The sequence below is a fragment of the Nelumbo lutea genome, chromosome 4, assembly GCF_056320005.1.
Source record: "Nelumbo lutea isolate HS-2025 chromosome 4, American lotus-T2T, whole genome shotgun sequence".
NCBI lineage: Eukaryota > Viridiplantae > Streptophyta > Magnoliopsida > Proteales > Nelumbonaceae > Nelumbo > Nelumbo lutea.
This window is the reverse complement of record NC_142687.1, coordinates 51,270,629-51,289,962: the sequence shown is the minus strand read 5'-3', so window position 1 is coordinate 51,289,962 and position 19,334 is coordinate 51,270,629. Positions and strand designations below refer to the sequence as shown.

General features: G+C 44.7%; 1 non-coding gene and 40 pseudogenes across 1 annotated transcript; all 41 read right to left on the bottom strand.

Annotated features, from left to right (window-relative positions):
- Window positions 1–62: 62 nt before the first annotated feature.
- LOC148856744 (5S ribosomal RNA) lies at window positions 63–180 on the bottom strand (annotated as a pseudogene).
- A 359-nt stretch (window positions 181–539) lies between these two features.
- On the bottom strand, window positions 540–657 carry LOC148856743 (5S ribosomal RNA; annotated as a pseudogene).
- Window positions 658–1,016: 359 nt separating this feature from the next.
- LOC148856742 (5S ribosomal RNA) lies at window positions 1,017–1,134 on the bottom strand (annotated as a pseudogene).
- A 359-nt stretch (window positions 1,135–1,493) lies between these two features.
- Window positions 1,494–1,611, bottom strand: LOC148856741 (5S ribosomal RNA; annotated as a pseudogene).
- A 358-nt stretch (window positions 1,612–1,969) lies between these two features.
- Window positions 1,970–2,087, bottom strand: LOC148856740 (5S ribosomal RNA; annotated as a pseudogene).
- Window positions 2,088–2,446: 359 nt separating this feature from the next.
- LOC148856739 (5S ribosomal RNA) lies at window positions 2,447–2,565 on the bottom strand (annotated as a pseudogene).
- A 358-nt stretch (window positions 2,566–2,923) lies between these two features.
- On the bottom strand, window positions 2,924–3,041 carry LOC148856738 (5S ribosomal RNA; annotated as a pseudogene).
- A 359-nt stretch (window positions 3,042–3,400) lies between these two features.
- LOC148856737 (5S ribosomal RNA) lies at window positions 3,401–3,518 on the bottom strand (annotated as a pseudogene).
- A 358-nt stretch (window positions 3,519–3,876) lies between these two features.
- LOC148856736 (5S ribosomal RNA) lies at window positions 3,877–3,994 on the bottom strand (annotated as a pseudogene).
- A 360-nt stretch (window positions 3,995–4,354) lies between these two features.
- Window positions 4,355–4,472, bottom strand: LOC148856735 (5S ribosomal RNA; annotated as a pseudogene).
- A 358-nt stretch (window positions 4,473–4,830) lies between these two features.
- On the bottom strand, window positions 4,831–4,948 carry LOC148856734 (5S ribosomal RNA; annotated as a pseudogene).
- A 359-nt stretch (window positions 4,949–5,307) lies between these two features.
- LOC148856733 (5S ribosomal RNA) lies at window positions 5,308–5,426 on the bottom strand (annotated as a pseudogene).
- A 358-nt stretch (window positions 5,427–5,784) lies between these two features.
- LOC148856732 (5S ribosomal RNA) lies at window positions 5,785–5,902 on the bottom strand (annotated as a pseudogene).
- Window positions 5,903–6,261: 359 nt separating this feature from the next.
- Window positions 6,262–6,379, bottom strand: LOC148856731 (5S ribosomal RNA; annotated as a pseudogene).
- A 359-nt stretch (window positions 6,380–6,738) lies between these two features.
- Window positions 6,739–6,856, bottom strand: LOC148856730 (5S ribosomal RNA; annotated as a pseudogene).
- A 358-nt stretch (window positions 6,857–7,214) lies between these two features.
- Window positions 7,215–7,332, bottom strand: LOC148856729 (5S ribosomal RNA; annotated as a pseudogene).
- A 359-nt stretch (window positions 7,333–7,691) lies between these two features.
- Window positions 7,692–7,810, bottom strand: LOC148856728 (5S ribosomal RNA; annotated as a pseudogene).
- Window positions 7,811–8,168: 358 nt separating this feature from the next.
- Window positions 8,169–8,286, bottom strand: LOC148856727 (5S ribosomal RNA; annotated as a pseudogene).
- A 359-nt stretch (window positions 8,287–8,645) lies between these two features.
- Window positions 8,646–8,763, bottom strand: LOC148856726 (5S ribosomal RNA; annotated as a pseudogene).
- Window positions 8,764–9,121: 358 nt separating this feature from the next.
- LOC148856725 (5S ribosomal RNA) lies at window positions 9,122–9,239 on the bottom strand (annotated as a pseudogene).
- Window positions 9,240–9,599: 360 nt separating this feature from the next.
- Window positions 9,600–9,717, bottom strand: LOC148856724 (5S ribosomal RNA; annotated as a pseudogene).
- A 358-nt stretch (window positions 9,718–10,075) lies between these two features.
- On the bottom strand, window positions 10,076–10,193 carry LOC148856723 (5S ribosomal RNA; annotated as a pseudogene).
- Window positions 10,194–10,552: 359 nt separating this feature from the next.
- LOC148856722 (5S ribosomal RNA) lies at window positions 10,553–10,671 on the bottom strand (annotated as a pseudogene).
- A 358-nt stretch (window positions 10,672–11,029) lies between these two features.
- Window positions 11,030–11,147, bottom strand: LOC148856721 (5S ribosomal RNA; annotated as a pseudogene).
- Window positions 11,148–11,506: 359 nt separating this feature from the next.
- LOC148856720 (5S ribosomal RNA) lies at window positions 11,507–11,624 on the bottom strand (annotated as a pseudogene).
- A 359-nt stretch (window positions 11,625–11,983) lies between these two features.
- Window positions 11,984–12,101, bottom strand: LOC148856719 (5S ribosomal RNA; annotated as a pseudogene).
- Window positions 12,102–12,459: 358 nt separating this feature from the next.
- On the bottom strand, window positions 12,460–12,577 carry LOC148856718 (5S ribosomal RNA; annotated as a pseudogene).
- A 359-nt stretch (window positions 12,578–12,936) lies between these two features.
- Window positions 12,937–13,055, bottom strand: LOC148856717 (5S ribosomal RNA). The gene has a single exon (XR_016098174.1). It is a non-coding gene; the product is annotated as a 5S ribosomal RNA (ribosomal RNA).
- Window positions 13,056–13,414: 359 nt separating this feature from the next.
- On the bottom strand, window positions 13,415–13,531 carry LOC148856716 (5S ribosomal RNA; annotated as a pseudogene).
- Window positions 13,532–13,890: 359 nt separating this feature from the next.
- Window positions 13,891–14,008, bottom strand: LOC148856715 (5S ribosomal RNA; annotated as a pseudogene).
- Window positions 14,009–14,367: 359 nt separating this feature from the next.
- LOC148856714 (5S ribosomal RNA) lies at window positions 14,368–14,485 on the bottom strand (annotated as a pseudogene).
- Window positions 14,486–14,844: 359 nt separating this feature from the next.
- On the bottom strand, window positions 14,845–14,962 carry LOC148856713 (5S ribosomal RNA; annotated as a pseudogene).
- A 358-nt stretch (window positions 14,963–15,320) lies between these two features.
- Window positions 15,321–15,438, bottom strand: LOC148856712 (5S ribosomal RNA; annotated as a pseudogene).
- A 359-nt stretch (window positions 15,439–15,797) lies between these two features.
- LOC148856711 (5S ribosomal RNA) lies at window positions 15,798–15,916 on the bottom strand (annotated as a pseudogene).
- A 358-nt stretch (window positions 15,917–16,274) lies between these two features.
- On the bottom strand, window positions 16,275–16,392 carry LOC148856710 (5S ribosomal RNA; annotated as a pseudogene).
- A 359-nt stretch (window positions 16,393–16,751) lies between these two features.
- Window positions 16,752–16,869, bottom strand: LOC148856709 (5S ribosomal RNA; annotated as a pseudogene).
- Window positions 16,870–17,228: 359 nt separating this feature from the next.
- Window positions 17,229–17,346, bottom strand: LOC148856708 (5S ribosomal RNA; annotated as a pseudogene).
- A 360-nt stretch (window positions 17,347–17,706) lies between these two features.
- On the bottom strand, window positions 17,707–17,825 carry LOC148856707 (5S ribosomal RNA; annotated as a pseudogene).
- A 358-nt stretch (window positions 17,826–18,183) lies between these two features.
- Window positions 18,184–18,301, bottom strand: LOC148856706 (5S ribosomal RNA; annotated as a pseudogene).
- A 359-nt stretch (window positions 18,302–18,660) lies between these two features.
- On the bottom strand, window positions 18,661–18,778 carry LOC148856705 (5S ribosomal RNA; annotated as a pseudogene).
- A 359-nt stretch (window positions 18,779–19,137) lies between these two features.
- On the bottom strand, window positions 19,138–19,255 carry LOC148856704 (5S ribosomal RNA; annotated as a pseudogene).
- Between the last annotated feature and the right edge of the window lie 79 nt (window positions 19,256–19,334).

Here is a 19,334-nt window from a genome sequence, read left to right as displayed (position 1 = left end):
CTCGCCGAAACGACATATGGAATTTGCAAATAGTATATCAAAAAGAAAATATTAATAAAATTGGGGTGCAACACGAGGACTTCCTAGGAGGTCACCAATCTTAGTACTACTCTCGCCAAGAACGCTTAACTTCGGAGTTCAAATGGGATCCGATGCATTAGTGCTTGTATGATCACACCCATTTTCTTCTTGCTCGCTTAAATCTTTATGCACTCACTATTTTGCTCCCCTCCATTAATTCTTTCAGACTTGAAAAAACGGTGTATGCAACTTTCCTCCCTTGGTACCCGTGCACAAGCTCCCACGTGAGCGGAGTTATTCCTTTCCAGATCTGCCACAGCCCCGGATAGATGCAATAATATCGCGGGGCCAACAATCCACGACGAATGCCTAAATCCCGGTTTTGCACCGTTCCCATTTAGTAATGACGATCGAACCGTAAATGCTCCGAGTATCCGGCGCGTTGTTTCCAGTTGTCTCGCCGAAATGACATATCGAATTTGCAAATAGTATATCAAAAAGAAAATATTAATAAAATTGGGGTGCAACACGAGGACTTCCTAGGAGGTCACCAATCTTAGTACTACTCTCGCCAAGAACGCTTAACTTCGGAGTTCAAATGGGATCCGATGCATTAGTGCTTGTATGATCGCACCCATTTTCTTCTTGCTCGCTTAAATCTTTATGCACTCACTATTTTGCTCCCCTCCATTAATTTTTTCAGACTTGAAAAAACTGTGTATGCAACTTTCCTCCCATGGTAACCGTGCACAAGCTTCCACGTGAGTGGAGTTATTCCTTTGTAGATCTGCCGTAGCCCCGGATAGATGCAATAATATCATGGGGCCCACAATGCACGACGATTGCCAAAAGCCCGGTTTTGCACCGTTACCATTCAGTAATGACGATCGTGCCGCAAATGGTCCGAGTATCCGGCGTGTTGTTTCTAGTTGTATCGCCGAAATGATATATGGAATTTGCAAATAGTATATCAAAAATAAAATATTAATAAAATTGGGGTGCAACACGAGGACTTAGTAGGAGGTCACCAATCTTAGTACTACTCTCGCCAAGAACGCTTAACTTCGGAGTTCAAATGGGATCCGATGCATTAGTGCTGGTATGATCGCACCCATTTTCTTCTTGCACGCTTAAATCTTTATGCACTCACTATTTTGCTCCCCTCCATTAATTCTTTCAGACTTGAAAAAACGGTGTATGCAACATTCCTCCCTTGGTACCCGTGCACAAGCTCCCATGTGAGCGGAGTTATTCATTTCCAGATCTGCCGCAGCCCCGGATAGATGCAATACTATCGCAGGGCCCACAATGCACGACGAACACCAAAAGCCCGGTTTTGCACCGTTCCCATTCAATAATGACGAACGAACCGCAAATGGTGCGAGTATCCGGCGCGTTGTTTCCAGTTGTCTCGCCGAAACGACATATGGAATTTGCAAATAGTATATCAAAAATAAAATATTAATAAAATTGGGGTGCAACATGAGGACTTCCTAGGAGGTCACCAATCTTAGTACTACTCTCGCCAAGAACGCTTAACTTCGGAGTTCAAATGGGATCCGATGCATTAGTGCTTGTATGATCGCACGCATTTTCTTCTTGCACGCTTAAATCTTTATGCACTCACTATTTTGCTCCCCACCATTAATTCTTTCAGACTTGAAAAAACGGTGTATGCAACTTTCCTCCCTTGGTACCCGTGCACAAGCTCCCACGTGAGCGGAGTTATTCATTTCCAGATCTGCCGCAGCCCCGGATAGATGCAATAATATCGCGGGGCCCACAATCAACGACGAACGCCCAAATCCCAGTTTGCACCGTTACCATTCAGTAATGACGATCGAACCGTAAATGCTCCGAGTATCCGGCGCGTTGTTTCCAGTTGTCTCGCCGAAACGACATATGGAAATTGAAAATAGTATATCAAAAATAAAATATTAATAAAATTGGGGTGCAACACGAGGACTTCCTAGGAGGTCACCAATCCTAGTACTACTCTCGCCAAGAACCCTTAATTTCGGAGTTCAAATGGGATCCGATGCATTAGTGCTTGTATGATCGCACCCATTTTCTTCTTGCTCGCTTAAATCTTTATGCACTCACTATTTTTCTCCCCTCCATTAATTCTTTCAGACTTGAAAAAACGGTGTATGCAACTTTCCTCCCTTGGTACCCGTGCACAAGCTCCCACGTGAGCGGAGTTATTCATTTCCAGATCTGCCGCAGCCTCGGATAGATGCAATAATATCGCGGGGCCCACAATCCACGACGAATGCCCAAATCCCGGTTTTGCACCGTTCCCATTCAGTAATGACGATCGAACTGCAAATGCTCCGAGTATCCGGCGCGTTGTTTCCAGTTGTCTCGCCGAAACGACATATGGAATTTGAAAATAGTATATCAAAAATAAAATTTTAATAAAATTGGTGTGCAACACGAGGACTTTCTAGGAGTTCACCAATCCTAGTACTACTCTCGCCCAAGCACGCTTAACTTCGGAGTTCTGATGGGATCCGGTGTATTAGTACTGGTATGATCGCACCCGATTGCTTCTGGCTCGCTTAAATCTTTATGCACTCACTATCATGCTCCCCTCCATTAATTCTTCAGACTTGAAAAAATGGTGTATGCAACTTTCCTCCCTTGGTACCCGTGCACAAGCTCCCACGTGAGCGGAGTTATTCATTTCCAGATCTGCCGCAGCCCCAGATAGATGCAATACTATCGCAGGGCCCACAATGCACGACGAACACCAAAAGCCCGGTTTTGCACCGTTCCCATTCAATAATGATGAACGAACCGCAAATGGTGCGAGTATCCGGCGCGTTGTTTCCAGTTGTATCGCCGAAACGACATATGAAATTTGCAAATAGTATATCAAAAATAAAATATTAATAAAATTGGGGAGCAACACGAGGACTTCCTAGGAGGTCACCAATCTTAGTACTACTCTCGCCAAGAACGCTTAACTTCGGAGTTCAAATGGGATCCGATGCATTAGTGCTTGTATGATCGCACCCATTTTCTTCTTGCTCGCTTAAATCTTTATGCACTCACTATTTTGCTCCCCTCCATTAATTTTTTCAAACTTGAAAAAATGGTGTATGCAACTTTCCTCCCTTGGTAACCGTGCACAAGCTTCCACGTGAGTGGAGTTATTCCTTTGTAGATCTGTCGTAGCCCCAGATAGATGCAATAATATCATGGGGCCCACAATGCACGACGATTGCCAAAAGCCCGGTTTTGCACCGTTCCCATTCAGTAATGACGATCGTGCCGCAAATGGTCCGAGTATCCGGCGTGTTGTTTCTAGTTGTATCGCCGAAATGACATATGGAATTTGCAAATAGTATATCAAAAATAAAATATTAATAAAATTGGGGTGCAACACGAGGACTTCGTAGGAGGTCACCAATCTTAGTACTACTCTCGCCAAGAACGCTTAACTTCGGAGTTCAAATGGGATCCGATGCATTAGTGCTGGTATGATCGCACCCATTTTCTTCTTGCACGCTTAAATCTTTATGCACTCACTATTTTGCTCCCCTCCATTAATTCTTTCAGACTTGAAAAAACGGTGTATGCAACATTCCTCCCTTGGTACCCGTGCACAAGCTCCCATGTGAGCGGAGTTATTCATTTCCAGATCTGCCGCAGCCCCGGATAGATGCAATACTATCGCAGGGCCCACAATGCATGACAAACACCAAAAGCCCGGTTTTGCACCGTTCCCATTCAATAATGACGAACGAACCGCAAATGGTGCCAGTATCCGGCGCGTTGTTTCCAGTTGTCTCGCCGAAACGACATATGGAATTTGCAAATAGTATATCAAAATAAAATATTAATAAAATTGGGGTGCAACACGAGGACTTCCTAGGAGGTCACCAATCTTAGTACTACTCTCGCCAAGAACGCTTAACTTCGGAGTTCAAATGGGATCCGATGCATTAGTGCTTGTATGATCGCACCCATTTTCTTCTTGCACGCTTAAATCTTTATGCACTCACTATTTTGCTCCCCTCCATTAATTCTTTCAGACTTGAAAAAACGGTGTATGCAACTTTCCTCCCTTGGTACCCAGTGCACAACCTCCCACGTGAGCGGAGTTATTCATTTCCAGATCTGCCGCAGCCCCGGATAGATGCAATAATATCGCGGGGCCCACAATCCACGACGAACACCAAAAGCCCGATTTTGCACCATTCCCATTCAATAATGACGAACGAACCGCAAATGGTGCGAGTATCCGTCGCGTTGTTTCCAGTTGTCTCGCCGAAAAGACATATGGAATTTGCAAATAGTATATCAAAAATAAAATATTAATAAAATTGGGGTGCAACACGAGGACTTCCTAGGAGGTCACCAATCTTAGTACTACTCTCACCAAGAATGCTTAACTTCGGAGTTCAAATGGGATCCGATGCATTAGTGCTTGTATGATCGCACCCATTTTCTTCTTGCACGCTTAAATCTTTATGCACTCACTATTTTTCTCCCCTCCATTAATTCTTTCAGACTTGAAAAAACGGTGTATGCAACTTTCCTCCCTTGGTACCCGTGCACAAGCTCCCACGTGAGCGGAGTTATTCATTTCTAGATCTGCCGCAGCCCCGGATAGATGCAATAATATTGCGGGGCCCACAATCCACGATGAACGACCAAATCCCAGTTTGCACCGTTACCATTCAGTAATGACGATCGAACCGTAAATGCTCCGAGTATCCGGCGCGTTGTTTCCAGTTGTCTTGCCGAAACGACATATGGAATTTGAAAATAGTATATCAAAAATAAAATATTAATAAAATTGGGGTGCAACACGAGGACTTCCTAGGAGGTCACCAATCTTAGTACTACTCTCGCCAAGAACGCTTAACTTCGGAGTTCAAATGGGATCCGATGCAAAAGTGCTTGTATGATCGCACCCATTTTCTTCTTGCTCGCTTAAATCTTTATGCACTCACTATTTTTCTCCCCTCCATTAATTCTTTCAGACTTTAAAAAACGGTGTATGCAACTTTCCTCACTTGGTACCCGTGCACAAGCTCCCACGTGAGCGGAGTTATTCATTTCCAGATCTGCCGCAGCACCGGATAGATGCAATAATATCGTGGGGCCCACAATCCACGACGAACGCCCAAATCCCGGTTTTGCACCGTTCCCATTCAGTAATGACGATCGAACCGCAAATGCTCCGAGTATCCGGCGCGTTGTTTCCAGTTGTCTCGCCGAAACGACATATGGAATTTGAAAATAGTATATCAAAAATAAAATTTTAATAAAATTGGGGTGCAACACGAGGACTTCCTAGGAGTTCGCCAATCCTAGTACTACTCTCGCCCAAGCACGCTTAACTTCGGAGTTCTGATGGGATCCGGTGTGTTAGTGCTGGTATGATCGCACCCGATTGCTTCTTGCTCGCTTAAATCTTTATGCACTCACTATCATGCTCCCCTCCATTAATTCTTCAGACTTGAAAAAACGGTGTATGCAACTTTCCTCCCTTGGTACCCGTGCACAAGCTCCCACGTGAGCAGAGTTATTCATTTCCATATCTGCCGCAGCCCCGGATAGATACAATACTATATCGGGGCCCACAATGCACGACGAACACCCAAAGCCCGGTTTTGCACCGTTCCCATTCAATAGTGACGATCGAACCGCAAATGCTCCGAGTATCGGGCGCGTTGTTTCCAGTTGTCTCGCCGAAACGACATATGGAATTTGCAAATAGTATATCAAAAAGAAAATATTAATAAAATTGGGGTGCAACACGAGGACTTCCTAGGAGGTCACCAATCTTAGTACTACTCTCGCCAAGAACGCTTAACTTCGGAGTTCAAATGGGATCCGATGCATTAGTGCTTGTATGATCGCACCCATTTTCTTCTTGCTCGCTTAAATCTTTATGCACTCACTATTTTGCTCCCCTCCATTAATTCTTTCAGACTTGAAAAAACGGTGTATGCAACTTTCCTCCCATGGTAACCGTGCACAAGCTTCCATGTGAGTGGAGTTATTCCTTTGTAGATCTGCCGTAGCGCCGGATAGATGCAATAATATCATGGGGCCCACAATGCACGACGATTGCCAAAAGCCCGGTTTTGCACCGTTCCCATTCAGTAATGACGATCGTGCCGCAAATGGTCCGAGTATCCGGCGTGTTGTTTCTAGTAGTATCGCCGAAATGACATATGGAATTTGCAAATAGTATATCAAAAATAAAATATTAATAAAATTGGGGTGCAACACGAGGACTTAGTAGGAGGTCACCAATCTTAGTACTACTCTCACCAAGAACGCTTAACTTCGGAGTTCAAATGGGATCCGACGCATTAGTGCTGGTATGATCGCACCCATTTTCTTCTTGCACGCTTAAATCTTTATGCACTCACTATTTTGCTCCCCTACATTAATTCTTTCAGACTTGAAAAAACGGTGTATGCAACTTTCCTCCCTTGGTACCCGTGCACAAGCTCCCATGTGAGCGGAGTTATTCATTTCCAGATCTGCCGCAGCCCCGGATAGATGCAATACTATCGCAGGTCCCACAATGCACGACGAACACCAAAAGCCCGGTTTTGCACCGTTCCCATTCAATAATGACGAACGAACCGCAAATGGTGCGAGTATCCGGCGCGTTGTTTCCAGTTGTCTCGCCGAAACGACATATGGAATTTGCAAATAGTATATCAAAAATAAAATATTAATAAAATTGGGGTGCAACATGAGGACTTCCTAGGAGGTCACCAATCTTAGTACTACTCTCGCCAAGAACGCTTAACTTCGGAGTTCAAATGGGATCCGATGCATTAGTGCTTGTATGATCGCACGCATTTTCTTCTTGCACGCTTAAATCTTTATGCACTCACTATTTTGCTCCCCACCATTAATTCTTTCAGACTTGAAAAAACGGTGTATGCAACTTTCCTCCCTTGGTACCCGTGCACAAGCTCCCACGTGAGCGGAGTTATTCATTTCCAGATCTGCCGCAGCCCCGGATAGATGCAATAATATCGCGGGGCCCACAATCAACGACGAACGCCCAAATCCCAGTTTGCACCGTTACCATTCAGTAATGACGATCGAACCGTAAATGCTCCGAGTATCCGGCGCGTTGTTTCCAGTTGTCTCGCCGAAACGACATATGGAAATTGAAAATAGTATATCAAAAATAAAATATTAATAAAATTGGGGTGCAACACGAGGACTTCCTAGGAGGTCACCAATCCTAGTACTACTCTCGCCAAGAACCCTTAATTTCGGAGTTCAAATGGGATCCGATGCATTAGTGCTTGTATGATCGCACCCATTTTCTTCTTGCTCGCTTAAATCTTTATGCACTCACTATTTTTCTCCCCTCCATTAATTCTTTCAGACTTGAAAAAACGGTGTATGCAACTTTCCTCCCTTGGTACCCGTGCACAAGCTCCCACGTGAGCGGAGTTATTCATTTCCAGATCTGCCGCAGCCTCGGATAGATGCAATAATATCGCGGGGCCCACAATCCACGATGAATGCCCAAATCCCGGTTTTGCACCGTTCCCATTCAGTAATGACGATCGAACTGCAAATGCTCCGAGTATCCGGCGCGTTGTTTCCAGTTGTCTCGCCGAAACGACATATGGAATTTGAAAATAGTATATCAAAAATAAAATTTTAATAAAATTGGTGTGCAACACGAGGACTTTCTAGGAGTTCACCAATCCTAGTACTACTCTCGCCCAAGCACGCTTAACTTCGGAGTTCTGATGGGATCCGGTGTATTAGTACTGGTATGATCGCACCCGTTTGCTTCTGGCTCGCTTAAATCTTTATGCACTCACTATCATGCTCCCCTCCATTAATTCTTCAGACTTGAAAAAATGGTGTATGCAACTTTCCTCCCTTGGTACCCGTGCACAAGCTCCCACGTGAGCGGAGTTATTCATTTCCAGATCTGCCGCAGCCCCAGATAGATGCAATACTATCGCAGGGCCCACAATGCACGACGAACACCAAAAGCCCGGTTTTGCACCGTTCCCATTCAATAATGATGAACGAACCGCAAATGGTGCGAGTATCCGGCGCGTTGTTTCCAGTTGTATCGCCGAAACGACATATGGAATTTGCAAATAGTATATCAAAAATAAAATATTAATAAAATTGGGGAGCAACACGAGGACTTCCTAGGAGGTCACCAATCTTAGTACTACTCTCGCCAAGAACGCTTAACTTCGGAGTTCAAATGGGATCCGATGCATTAGTGCTTGTATGATCGCACCCATTTTCTTCTTGCTCGCTTAAATCTTTATGCACTCACTATTTTGCTCCCCTCCATTAATTTTTTCAAACTTGAAAAAATGGTGTATGCAACTTTCCTCCCTTGGTAACCGTGCACAAGCTTCCACGTGAGTGGAGTTATTCCTTTGTAGATCTGTCGTAGCCCCAGATAGATGCAATAATATCACGGGGCCCACAATGCACGACGATTGCCAAAAGCCCGGTTTTGCACCGTTCCCATTCAGTAATGACGATCGTGCCGCAAATGGTCCGAGTATCCGGCGTGTTGTTTCTAGTTGTATCGCCGAAATGACATATGGAATTTGCAAATAGTATATCAAAAATAAAATATTAATAAAATTGGGGTGCAACACGAGGACTTCGTAGGAGGTCACCAATCTTAGTACTACTCTCGCCAAGAACGCTTAACTTCGGAGTTCAAATGGGATCCGATGCATTAGTGCTGGTATGATCGCACCCATTTTCTTCTTGCACGCTTAAATCTTTATGCACTCACTATTTTGCTCCCCTCCATTAATTCTTTCAGACTTGAAAAAACGGTGTATGCAACATTCCTCCCTTGGTACCCGTGCACAAGCTCCCATGTGAGCGGAGTTATTCATTTCCAGATCTGCCGCAGCCCCGGATAGATGCAATACTATCGCAGGGCCCACAATGCATGACAAACACCAAAAGCCCGGTTTTGCACCGTTCCCATTCAATAAAGACGAACGAACCGCAAATGGTGCCAGTATCCGGCGCGTTGTTTCCAGTTGTCTCGCCGAAACGACATATGGAATTTGCAAATAGTATATCAAAATAAAATATTAATAAAATTGGGGTGCAACACGAGGACTTCCTAGGAGGTCACCAATCTTAGTACTACTCTCGCCAAGAACGCTTAACTTCGGAGTTCAAATGGGATCCGATGCATTAGTGCTTGTATGATCGCACCCATTTTCTTCTTGCACGCTTAAATCTTTATGCACTCACTATTTTGCTCCCCTCCATTAATTCTTTCAGACTTGAAAAAACGGTGTATGCAACTTTCCTCCCTTGGTACCCAGTGCACAACCTCCCACGTGAGCGGAGTTATTCATTTCCAGATCTGCCGCAGCCCCGGATAGATGCAATAATATCGCGGGGCCCACAATCCACGACGAACACCAAAAGCCCGATTTTGCACCATTCCCATTCAATAATGACGAACGAACCGCAAATGGTGCGAGTATCCGTCGCGTTGTTTCCAGTTGTCTCGCCGAAAAGACATATGGAATTTGCAAATAGTATATCAAAAATAAAATATTAATAAAATTGGGGTGCAACACGAGGACTTCCTAGGAGGTCACCAATCTTAGTACTACTCTCACCAAGAACGCTTAACTTCGGAGTTCAAATGGGATCCGATGCATTAGTGCTTGTATGATCGCACCCATTTTCTTCTTGCACGCTTAAATCTTTATGCACTCACTATTTTTCTCCCCTCCATTAATTCTTTCAGACTTGAAAAAACGGTGTATGCAACTTTCCTCCCTTGGTACCCGTGCACAAGCTCCCACGTGAGCGGAGTTATTCATTTCTAGATCTGCCGCAGCCCCGGATAGATGCAATAATATTGCGGGGCCCACAATCCACGATGAACGACCAAATCCCAGTTTGCACCGTTACCATTCAGTAATGACGATCGAACCGTAAATGCTCCGAGTATCCGGCGCGTTGTTTCCAGTTGTCTTGCCGAAACGACATATGGAATTTGAAAATAGTATATCAAAAATAAAATATTAATAAAATTGGGGTGCAACACGAGGACTTCCTAGGAGGTCACCAATCTTAGTACTACTCTCGCCAAGAACGCTTAACTTCGGAGTTCAAATGGGATCCGATGCAAAAGTGCTTGTATGATCGCACCCATTTTCTTCTTGCTCGCTTAAATCTTTATGCACTCACTATTTTTCTCCCCTCCATTAATTCTTTCAGACTTTAAAAAACGGTGTATGCAACTTTCCTCACTTGGTACCCGTGCACAAGCTCCCACGTGAGCGGAGTTATTCATTTCCAGATCTGCCGCAGCACCGGATAGATGCAATAATATCGTGGGGCCCACAATCCACGACGAACGCCCAAATCCCGGTTTTGCACCGTTCCCATTCAGTAATGACGATCGAACCGCAAATGCTCCGAGTATCCGGCGCGTTGTTTCCAGTTGTCTCGCCGAAACGACATATGGAATTTGAAAATAGTATATCAAAAATAAAATTTTAATAAAATTGGGGTGCAACACGAGGACTTCCTAGGAGTTCGCCAATCCTAGTACTACTCTCGCCCAAGCACGCTTAACTTCGGAGTTCTGATGGGATCCGGTGTGTTAGTGCTGGTATGATCGCACCCGATTGCTTCTTGCTCGCTTAAATCTTTATGCACTCACTATCATGCTCCCCTCCATTAATTCTTCAGACTTGAAAAAACGGTGTATGCAACTTTCCTCCCTTGGTACCCGTGCACAAGCTCCCACGTGAGCAGAGTTATTCATTTCCATATCTGCCGCAGCCCCGGATAGATACAATACTATATCGGGGCCCACAATGCACGACGAGCACCCAAAGCCCGGTTTTGTACCGTTCCCATTCAATAGTGACGATCGAACCGCAAATGCTCCGAGTATCGGGCGCGTTGTTTCCAGTTGTCTCGCCGAAACGACATATGGAATTTGCAAATAGTATATCAAAAAGAAAATATTAATAAAATTGGGGTGCAACACGAGGACTTCCTAGGAGGTCACCAATCTTAGTACTACTCTCGCCAAGAACGCTTAACTTCGGAGTTCAAATGGGATCCGATGCATTAGTGCTTGTATGATCGCACCCATTTTCTTCTTGCTCGCTTAAATCTTTATGCACTCACTATTTTGCTCCCCTCCATTAATTCTTTCAGACTTGAAAAAACGGTGTATGCAACTTTCCTCCCATGGTAACCGTGCACAAGCTTCCATGTGAGTGGAGTTATTCCTTTGTAGATCTGCCGTAGCCCCGGATAGATGCAATAATATCATGGGGCCCACAATGCACGACGATTGCCAAAAGCCCGGTTTTGCACCGTTCCCATTCAGTAATGACGATCGTGCCGCAAATGGTCCGAGTATCCGGCGTGTTGTTTCTAGTAGTATCGCCGAAATGACATATGGAATTTGCAAATAGTATATCAAAAATAAAATATTAATAAAATTGGGGTGCAACACGAGGACTTAGTAGGAGGTCACCAATCTTAGTACTACTCTCACCAAGAACGCTTAACTTCGGAGTTCAAATGGGATCCGACGCATTAGTGCTGGTATGATCGCACCCATTTTCTTCTTGCACGCTTAAATCTTTATGCACTCACTATTTTGCTCCCCTACATTAATTCTTTCAGACTTGAAAAAACGGTGTATGCAACTTTCCTCCCTTGGTACCCGTGCACAAGCTCCCATTTGAGCGGAGTTATTCATTTCCAGATCTGCCGCAGCCCCGGATAGATGCAATACTATCGCAGGTCCCACAATGCACGACGAACACCAAAAGCCCGGTTTTGCACCGTTCCCATTCAATAATGACGAACGAACCGCAAATGGTGCGAGTATCCGGCGCGTTGTTTCCAGTTGTCTCGCCGAAACGACATATGGAATTTGCAAATAGTATATCAAAAATAAAATATTAATAAAATTGGGGTGCAACATGAGGACTTCCTAGGAGGTCACCAATCTTAGTACTACTCTCGCCAAGAATGCTTAACTTCGGAGTTCAAATGGGATCCGATGCATTAGTGCTTGTATGATCGCACCCATTTTCTTCTTGCACGCTTAAATCTTTATGCACTCACTATTTTGCTCCCCTCCATTAATTCTTTCAGACTTGAAAAAACGGTGTATGCAACTTTCCTCCCTTGGTACCCGTGCACAAGCTCCCACGTGAGCGGAGTTATTCATTTCCAGATCTGCCGCAGCCCCGGATAGATGCAATACTATCGCGGGGCCCACAATCAACGACGAACGCCCAAATCCCAGTTTGCACCGTTACCATTCAGTAATGACGATCGAACCGTAAATGCTCCGAGTATCCGGCGCGTTGTTTCCAGTTGTCTCGCCGAAACGACATATGGAAATTGAAAATAGTATATCAAAAATAAAATATTAATAAAATTGGGGTGCAACACGAGGACTTCCTAGGAGGTCACCAATCCTAGTACGACTCTCGCCAAGAACGCTTAATTTCGGAGTTCAAATGGGATCCGATGCATTAGTGCTTGTATGATCGCACCCATTTTCTTCTTGCTCGCTTAAATCTTTATGCACTCACTATTTTTCTCACCTCCATTAATTCTTTCAGACTTGAAAAAACGGTGTATGCAACTTTCCTCCCTTGGTACCCGTGCACAAGCTCCCACGTGAGCGGAGTTATTCATTTCCAGATCTGCCGCAGCCCCGGATAGATGCAATAATATCGCGGGGCCCACAATCCACGACGAATGCCCAAATCCCGGTTTTGCACCGTTCCCATTCAGTAATGACGATCGAACCGCAAATGCTCCGAGTATCCGGCGCGTTGTTTCTAGTTGTCTCGCCGAAACGACATATGGAATTTGGAAATAGTATATCAAAAATAAAATTTTAATAAAATTGGGGTGCAACACGAGGATTTCCTAGGAGTTCACCAATCCTAGTACTACTCTCGCCCAAGCACGCTTAACTTCGGAGTTCTGATGGGATCCGGTGTATTAGTGCTGGTATGATCGCACCCGTTTGCTTCTTGCTCGCTTAAATCTTTATGCACTCACTATCTTGCTCCCCTCCATTAATTCTTTCGGACTTGAAAAAATGGTGTATGCAACTTTCCTCCCTTGGTAACCGTGCACAAACTCCCACGTGAGCGGAGTTATTCCTTTCCAGATCTGCCGCAGCCCCGGATAGATGCAATAATATCACGGGGCCCACAATGCACGACGAATGCCAAAAGCCCGGTTTTGCACCATTCCCATTCAGTAATGACGATCGTGCCGCAAATGGTCCGAGTATCCGGCGTGTTGTTTCTAGTTGTCTCGCCGAAACGACATATGAAATTTGCAAATAGTATATCAAAAATAAAATATTAATAAAATTGGGGTGCAACACGAGGACTTCCTTGGAGGTCACCAATCTTAGTACTACTCTCGCAAGAACGCTTAACTTCGGAGTTCAAATGGGATCCGATGCTTTAGTGCTGGTATGATCGCACCCATTTTCCTCTTACTCGCTTAAATCTTTGTGCACTCACTATCTTGCTGCCCTCCATTAATTATTTCAGATTTGAAAAAATGGTGTATGCAACTTTCCTCCCATGGTAACCGTGCACAAGCTTCCACGTGAGCGGAGTTATTCCTTTCCAGATCTGCCGCAGCCCCGGATAGATGCAATAATATCACGGGGCCCACAATGCACGACGAATGTCAAAAGCCCGGTTTTGCACCGTTCCCATTCAGTAGTGACGATCGAACCGCAAATGCTCCGAGTATCCGGCGCGTTGTTTCCAGTTGTCTCGCCAAAACGACATATCGAATTTGCAAATAGTATATCAAAAAGAAAATATTAATAAAATTGGGGTGCAACACGAGGACTTCCTAGGAGGTCACCAATCTTAGTACTACTCTCGCCAAGAACGCTTAACTTCGGAGTTCAAATGGGATCCGATGCATTAGTGCTTGTATGATCGCACCCATTTTCTTCTTGCTCGCTTAAATCTTTATGCACTCACTATTTTGCTCCCCTCCATTATTTTTTTCAGACTTGAAAAAACGGTGTATGCAACTTTCCTCCCTTGGTAACCGTGCACAAGCTTCCACGTGAGTGGAGTTATTCCTTTGTAGATCTGCCGTAGCCCCGGATAGATGCAATAATATCATGGGGCCCACAATGCACGACGATTGCCAAAAGCCCGGTTTTGCACCGTTCCCATTCAGTAATGACGATCGTGCCGCAAATGGTCCGAGTATCCGGCGTGTTGTTTCTAGTTGTATCGCCGAAATGACATATGGAATTTGCAAATAGTATATCAAAAATAAAATATTAATAATATTGGGGTGCAACACGAGGACTTCGTAGGAGGTCACCAATCTTAGTACTACTCTCGCCAAGAACGCTTAACTTCGGAGTTCAAATGGGATCCGATGCATTAGTGCTGGTATGATCGCACCCATTTTCTTCTTGCACGCTTAAATCATTATGCACTCACTATTTTGCTCCCCTCCATTAATTCTTTCAGACTAGAAAAAACGGTGTATGCAACATTCCTCCCTTGGTACCCGTGCACAAGCTCCCATGTGAGCAGAGTTATTCATTTCCAGATCTGCCGCAGCCCCGGATAGATGCAATACTATCGCAGGGCCCACAATGCACGACGATCACCAAAAGCCCGGTTTTGCACCGTTCCCATTCAGTAATGACGAACGAACCGCAAATGGTGCGAGTATCCGGCGCGTTGTTTCCAGTTGTCTCGCCGAAACGACATATGGAATTTGCAAATAGTATATCAAAAATAAAATATTAATAAAATTGGGGTGCAACACGAGGACTTCCTAGGAGGTCACCAATCTTAGTACTACTCTCGCCAAGAACGCTTAACTTCGGAGTTCAAATGGGATCCGATGCATTAGTGCTTGTATGATCGCACCCATTTTCTTCTTGCACGCTTAAATCTTTATGCACTCACTATTTTGCTCCCCTCCATTAATTCTTTCAGACTTGAAAAAACGGTGTATGCAACTTTCCTCCCTTGGTACCCGTGCACAAGCTCCCACGTGGGCGGAGTTATTCATTTCCAGATCTGCCGTAGCCCCGGATAGATGCAATAATATCGCGGGGCCCACAATCAACGACGAACGCCCAAAGCCCGGTTTGCACCGTTACCATTCAGTAATGACGATCGAACCGTAAATGCTCCGAGTATCCGGCGCGTTGTTTCCAGTTGTCTCGCCGAAACGACATATGGAATTTGAAAATAGTATATCAAAAATAAAATATTAATAAAATTGGGGTGCAACATGAGGACTTCCTAGGAGGTCACCAATCCTAGTACTACTCTGGCCAAGAACGCTTAACTTCGGAGTTCAAATGGGATCCGATGCATTAGTGCTTGTATGATCGCACCCATTTTCTTCTTGCTCGCTTAAATCTTTATGCACTCACTATTTTTCTCCCCTCCATTAATTCTTTCAGACTTGAAAAAACGGTGTATGCAACTTTCCTTCCTTGGTACCCGTGCACAAGCTCCCACGTGAGCGGAGTTATTCATTTCCAGATCTGCCGCAGCCCCGGATAGATGCAATAATATCGCGGGGCCCACAATCCACGACGAATGCCCAAATCCCGGTTTTGCACCGTTCCCATTCAGTAATGACGATCGAACCGCAAATGCTCCGAGTATCCGGCGCGTTGTTTCCAGTTGTCTCGCCGAAACGACATATGGAATTTGAAAATAGTATATCAAAAATAAAATTTTAATAAAATTGGGGTGCAACACGAGGACTTTCTAGGAGTTCACCAATCCTAGTACTACTCTCGCCCAAGCACGCTTAACTTCGGAGTTCTGATGGGATCCGGTGTATTAGTGCTGGTATGATCGCACCCGATTGCTTCTTGCTCGCTTAAATCTTTATGCACTCACTATCATGCTCCCCTCCATTAATTCTTCAGACTTGAAAAAATGGTGTATGCAACTTTCCTCCCTTGGTACCCGTGCACAAGCTCCCACGTGAGCGGAGTTATTCATTTCCAGATCTGCCGCAGCCCCGGATAGATGCAATACTATCGCAGGGCCCACAATGCACGACGAACACCAAAAGCCCGGTTTTGCACCGTTCCCATTCAATAATGACGAACGAACCGCAAATGGTGCGAGTATCCGTCGCGTTGTTTCCAGTTGTCTCGCCGAAACGACATATGGAATTTGCAAATAGTATATCAAAAATAAAATATTAATAAAATTGGGGTGCAACACGAGGACTTCCTAGGAGGTCACCAATCTTAGTACTACTCTCGCCAAGAACGCTTAACTTCGGAGTTCAAATGGGATCCGATGCATTAGTGCTTGTATGATCGCACCTATTTTCTTCTTGCTCGCTAAAATCTTTATGCACTCACAATTTTGCTCCCCTCCATTAATTTTTTCAAACTTGAAAAAACGGTGTATGCAACTTTCCTCCCTTGGTAACCGTGCACAAGCTTCCACGTGAGTGGAGTTATTGCTTTGTAGATCTGCCGTAGCCTCAGATAGATACAATAATATCATGGGGCCCACAATGCACGACGATTGCCAAAAGCCCGGTTTTGCACCGTTCCCATTCAGTAATGACGATCGTGCCGCAAATGGTCCGAGTATCCGGCGTGTTGTTTCTAGTTGTATCGCCGAAATGACATATGGAATTTGCAAATAGTATATCAAAAATAAAATATTATTAAAATTGGGGTGCAACACGAGGACTTCGTAGGAGGTCACCAATCTTAGTACTACTCTCGCCAAGAACGCTTAACTTCGGAGTTCAAATGGGATCCGATGCATTAGTGCTGGTATGATCACACCCATTTTCTTCTTGCACGCTTAAATCTTTATGCACTCACTATTTTGCTCCCCTCCATTAATTCTTTCAGACTTGAAAAAACGGTGTATGCAACATTCCTCCCTTGGTACCCGTGCACAAGCTCCCATGTGAGCGGAGTTATTCATTTCCAGATCTGCCGCAGCCCCGGATAGATGCAATACTATCGCAGGGCCCACAATGCACGACGAACACCAAAAGCCCGGTTTTGCACCGTTCCCATTCAATAATGACGAACGAACCGCAAATGGTGCGAGTATCCGGCGCGTTGTTTCCAGTTGTCTCGCCGAAACGACATATGGAATTTGCAAATAGTATATCAAAAATAAAATATTAATAAAATTGGGGTGCAACACGAGGACTTCCTAGGAGGTCACCAATCTTAGTACGACTCTCGCCAAGAACGCTTAACTTCGGAGTTCAAATGGGATCCGATGCATTAGTGCTTGTATGATCGCACCCATTTTCTTCTTGCACGCTTAAATCTTTATGCACTCACTATTTTTTCTCCCCTCCATTAATTCTTTCAGACTTGAAAAAACGGTGTATGCAACTTTCCTTCCTTGGTACCCGTGCACAAGCTCCCACGTGAGCGGAGTTATTCATTTCCAGATCTGCCGCAGCCCCGGATAGATGCAATAATATCGCGGGGCCCACAATCCACGACGAATGCCCAAATCCCGGTTTTGCACCGTTCCCATTCAGTAATGACGATCGAACCGCAAATGCTCCGAGTATCCGGCGCGTTGTTTCCAGTTGTCTCGCCGAAACGACATATGGAATTTGAAAATAGTATATCAAAAATAAAATTTTAATAAAATTGGGGTGCAACACGAGGACTTTCTAGGAGTTCACCAATCCTAGTACTACTCTCGCCCAAGCACGCTTAACTTCGGAGTTCTGATGGGATCCGGTGTATTAGTGCTGGTATGATCGCACCCGATTGCTTCTTGCTCGCTTAAATCTTTATGCACTCACTATCATGCTCCCCTCCATTAATTCTTCAGACTTGAAAAAATGGTGTATGCAACTTTCCTCCCTTGGTACCCGTGCACAAGCTCCCACGTGAGCGGAGTTATTCATTTCCAGATCTGCCGCAGCCCCGGATAGATGCAATAATATCGCAGGGCCCACAATGCACGACGAACACCAAAAGCCCGGTTTTGCACCGTTCCCATTCAATAATGACGAACGAACCGCAAATGGTGCGAGTATCCGTCGCGTTGTTTCCAGTTGTCTCGCCGAAACGACATATGGAATTTGCAAATAGTATATCAAAAATAAAATATTAATAAAATTGGGGTGCAACACGAGGACTTCCTAGGAGGTCACCAATCTTAGTACTACTCTCGCCAAGAACGCTTAACTTCGGAGTTCAAATGGGATCCGATGCATTAGTGCTTGTATGATCGCACCCATTTTCTTCTTGCTCGCTTAAATCTTTATGCACTCACAATTTTGCTCCCCTCCATTAATTTTTTCAAACTTGAAAAAACGGTGTATGCAACTTTCCTCCCTTGGTAACCGTGCACAAGCTTCCACGTGAGTGGAGTTATTGCTTTGTAGATCTGCCGTAGCCCCAGATAGATGCAATAATATCATGGGGCCCACAATGCACGACGATTGCCAAAAGCCCGGTTTTGCACCGTTCCCATTCAGTAATGACGATCGTGCCGCAAATGGTCTGAGTATCCGGCGTGTTGTTTCTAGTTGTATCGCCGAAATGACATATGGAATTTGCAAATAGTATATCAAAAATAAAATATTAATAAAATTGGGGTGCAACACGAGGACTTCGTAGGAGGTCACCAATCTTAGTACTACTCTCGCCAAGAACGCTTAACTTCGGAGTTCAAATGGGATCCGATGCATTAGTGCTGGTATGATCACACCCATTTTCTTCTTGCACGCTTAAATCTTTATGCACTCACTATTTTGCTCCCCTCCATTAATTCTTTCAGACTTGAAAAAACGGTGTATGCAACATTCCTCCCTTGGTACCCGTGCACAAGCTCCCATGTGAGCGGAGTTATTCATTTCCAGATCTGCCGCAGCCCCGGATAGATGCAATACTATCGCAGGGCCCACAATGCACGACGAACACCAAAAGCCCGGTTTTGCACCGTTCCCATTCAATAATGACGAACGAACCGCAAATGGTGCGAGTATCCGGCGCGTTGTTTCCAGTTGTCTCGCCGAAACGACATATGGAATTTGCAAATAGTATATCAAAAATAAAATATTAATAAAATTGGGGTGCAACACGAGGACTTCCTAGGAGGTCACCAATCTTAGTACGACTCTCGCCAAGAACGCTTAACTTCGGAGTTCAAATGGGATCCGATGCATTAGTGCTTGTATGATCGCACCCATTTTCTTCTTGCACGCTTAAATATTTATGCACTCACTATTTTTCTCCCCTCCATTAATTCTTTCAGACTTGAAAAAAC